Source organism: Pinus tabuliformis, chromosome J, assembly GCF_031772625.1.
Source record: "Pinus tabuliformis cultivar Carrire ecotype Pingquan chromosome J, CPIR1, whole genome shotgun sequence".
Classification (NCBI taxonomy): Eukaryota; Viridiplantae; Streptophyta; class Pinopsida; order Pinales; family Pinaceae; genus Pinus; species Pinus tabuliformis.
The window spans coordinates 762961257-762965165 of NC_142295.1; the positions used below are offsets into that span (position 1 = coordinate 762961257).

General features: G+C 37.9%; 1 long non-coding RNA gene across 1 annotated transcript; it reads left to right on the forward strand.

Moving 5' to 3' along the window:
* The first annotated feature begins 449 nt into the window (after window positions 1-449).
* LOC149228956 (uncharacterized) lies at window positions 450-822 on the forward strand. Its single transcript, XR_016247259.1, has 3 exons — window positions 450-522; window positions 617-655; window positions 747-822. It is a non-coding gene; the product is annotated as an uncharacterized LOC149228956 (long non-coding RNA).
* The last annotated feature ends 3087 nt before the right edge of the window (window positions 823-3909 follow it).

Sequence of the window (3909 nt, forward strand, 5' to 3'; positions counted from 1 at the left end):
TTTTAGATTTAAATGATCAATGCATTTACTTCGTCGTTTTAACCTAAGATCGACCTTTAAACTCGTTATATAATTTTTTGAAGATCATATCCTAGGTTTTATTTTGAGGACAACTGCGCTTCTGCATGCAGGTTTGAGGCCAGGTGTGTTTTTGCATGTAGGCACATTGCAGGTTTGAGGCCAGGTGTGTTTTTGCATGTAGCCACATTGATAAAGGTGTGCAACTGTGGCTTGCAGCGGATTGTGTATAATATCATGAACTAACCCAACCCTATGAGGTAAATAGTGGATGTCTATGAGTTATAGCTCCAGTCTGTTCAATTCCGATTAGAGATAGAAGTACGTTCCATTGGTGTCAAGGGAATACACTGTCAACACTCTACCTTCAGGTTTGATTCATCGCCTGAACGAATACCTCTAATCTATTTGTCTATTTGTCTTTGTTTGCAGCCATGTTCTCCAACTACTACCTTGTTTCCTCCAGCAGAGTCACAGCGATAAGAGGATGGCCCTCCCGCAGAGGTAAGGGTTTTTTCAGAGTTTCGAAATGGGTATTCCTCTGTTTCTCCCAGCCTGAGTAGATGCACAGGCACTAACTTTTGCATGGTTCTTCCAGGTATTCGATTCTCCCTTGTCCGGTGCGGCTCCTTCACAGGTAAGAAGGGGCTTGTAGCATTGGGTTTTTCTTCCGGTTTAATATTGTTTAAGAATCTCAAATGGCTTTAACTTCTAACTTGCCATTGCAGTTTGTCATGCGTTTTTCCAAAAGTGCGGATTCAGATGGGTGGGTTGTTAACAGGGAAATTCATCTTCTGTCCTTAGGTTGGTTCTGCCATGAAATCCTCCGGCAGTTTGCCAATTGAAGAGTTTTCCTTCGATCTTGTTTAATGTCATAAGTATTTTAGTTGTTTTGGTAGCTTAGCTGTTCGGGTTGGTTGCCGGCTTTATACCGAAGCACGGCTCGCTCTTAAGTTCTTATACTGTAATTGTACCGCATTATTAAATTTTCGTTTTCGTAGACAGGGTACAACTCAAAGAGAAGCAGAGAATAAACAACAGACTATGGGCATAAATATAAGATCGCAGCCTCCACGCCATTCCATCCTATTCGTGCGTCTCCTCAGTCCGTTACATAGCTAAGCACACCAAGCCTATCACAGTACAAGTAATAAAGCACATCACAGAAAACTTCAAAGTATTACTGGGAATTTTAAATATAGTAGGAATTCCTATATAGATAGATCCTTGGCTCACAAGAAAGTCAGATACTTTTTATGCATTTTTGCTGGATGCTATGCCTGTAACAGTTAGCTGTTTTATGATCCTCTGGAATGTTTAACAGTCTTTTAATTAATGAAAGACCTGTTGTTTTTTTCGCTTGAAAAAAAAATAATCTCACGAGATTTAAAGAAAATGTTTTAAAGAGTCAAGTCTAAATTCGTCACAAATTGATTTGATTTTGATTTTCAGGACTGGACTTTGTTCCAGATTTATTCTACATATTCTAGTGAATATTCAGGCATTCTTGAAGAAAAACATGTTTTATTCCTATCAATTGCTGTCCAAAAAGGCTCCTCTGGGCCAAATATGGTATAATCTTACTGCGGCGTGGTACCTCTGCCTTTCTTTAAAAGGATTGGACTGCTTCTATTCTTTCGACATTCAGTAATGTATAAAGCACGGATCTAGTAATTTGAAAGGATATAATTAAGGTACAATGCTTTTCGCTCCATAACAGACTGTAATTGTTAACTTAAAGGTTTTTTGCAAGGATTGCTGCGACTCTTCACTCAAAGATCAAGAGACGCAATGTCGACAGAATCGACATAATTGAAATCTGGTATAGATTTAACTTATTACTCTCATTACATTCATTATTTGAATGCCCGGTCTTAGATTAGATTTATGAAGTCTGTTTTGTTGTTTTATACAGCGAACAAGTTCTGAATCCAGCGATGCCACTGTCACTAAGACTCCTGGGAATATTGATGGGTGAATGAACGAGATATAGTAATTTTATACAATTATATTCCAGTTTACAATTGTTCAAGTTTCTATAAATAGGTTTGCTGAAATCATGTGCAGGAGGAGTCGTAAATATCTTTAATAGGAAGGTTCAGTTTCTTTTTGGTAATGCATGCTCACCATTTTACATTTCTGAACAATCTTATGAGACTGTATCTAAATCTGACTTGTCATACTCAAAGCCCGTACTATAATATTATTTTTCTGTTTGCAGATGATGCTAACAGGTTCATGGTATAGATCTCATCTAGAACCCGTCCTACGTCAATATATGCACAGACCTCCGCAATTCTGGACGTTTTTGAACTTGCTTTTAGTTGAACTTTACAAATCTTTTGCTAAATCATTACTGAACCTAGGATCTACAACCTTATTACCAGTTTGAAGTGAATTTTTGATAAATCCTTCAACATAATTTATGTATCTTTTGATATCAAACAGACTCAGATAAATCATATGACAAGGATTGCTCCGCCAGCAACTGATACCACCGTTCTACCCCGAGGGAAATCGCAGGCCAGGTACGATGTGCCTACGGATTTCTTTCACAAAATTTTGATTATAACTGAATCACCTTTTGTCATTAAGAATGAAACTTCCTCTCTCGGCCAGATTCGAAGCTATAACCATAACCTACGGCTTTCAAGAATCCGACCAAATGGAACAGCTCATGTTGCAGCCAAGAACGCCGAATCATGAACCCCGCATCTTCATGGTTGTGAGAATAATGCAGAAATAGAATTAGTTGTGAATTGGTTGAACAGAATTAGTTATGAATTAGTTAGGAATTGGTTGCCAGAATTAGTTGTGAGTTTCCTATATAAGTGTGATGTAATTGAGCAAAAAGTCTTTATTTCAGCTCTCTCCGCTAGACCGACACCTCCTACATTTGAAGAATTGGCTGGAATTTTTCTTCAAGAAGAAGAGCACATGAAAACTTTTGAACTGGAGTCAAATGGTTCTGATTTGGCTTTGACTGCAAGAGGCCAAAAACCATTCCGAGGGAGACCATGGGACAGAAACAGAGGCCGTTTTCAAGCAAAGCAGAAAGGTATGGCACCTCCTAATTCTTATGTTAAAAGGAACATTGAATGTCATTATTGTGGAAAACCTGGACATCTGGCAAAAGATTGCTATAGGAGAAAGAATAATGAATCAAATCAAAGACATAGCAGGCATAATGGAAATTACACAAACAAAGACACCTCAGTGAATGATGGATTTAAAAATCTTAAGTTATTTCTTTCTGATGCTGCATTGTCTGCTGAAACTGATGATGAGAATGCTTGGTTTATAGATTCTGGTGCATCGGCACACATGACTTGTAATAAAGAATGGTATGATAAATATTATGAGAAATCTGATGGTACACACATTTACCTAGGAGATGATAGGTCACTTAAAGTTCAAGGCTATGGCATAATAAATGTGTACTTACCTAATGGACAAATGCGCCAGATTCATAATGTGATGTATGTACCTGCTCTCAAAAAGAATTTGCTATCTGTTTCCACTATCACTGATAATAATTTAAAAGTAGAATTTGGTAAATTGGGGTGTATAGTGAAAGATGTTCAGGACCACTACAAGGTTGTTTCTACAGGTACCAGGGTTGGAGGATTGTACAGATTGGATGTGACAGTCAAGCGCCATGTTGCATTGACATCTCAAGAGACATCGACAGCAGAATTATGGCATCACAGGTATGGGCACCTCAATTACAATGATTTATCGTTGTTACAAAGGAAATCAATGGTTGAAGGTCTTCCTGTTATGAAGTGTGAACATTTACCATGTGAAGCTTGTGCACTTGGTAAGCAGCATAGAGAAGAGTTTCCTGTTCATACTGAGAAACGAAAGTATGATATACTTGAATTAATTCAC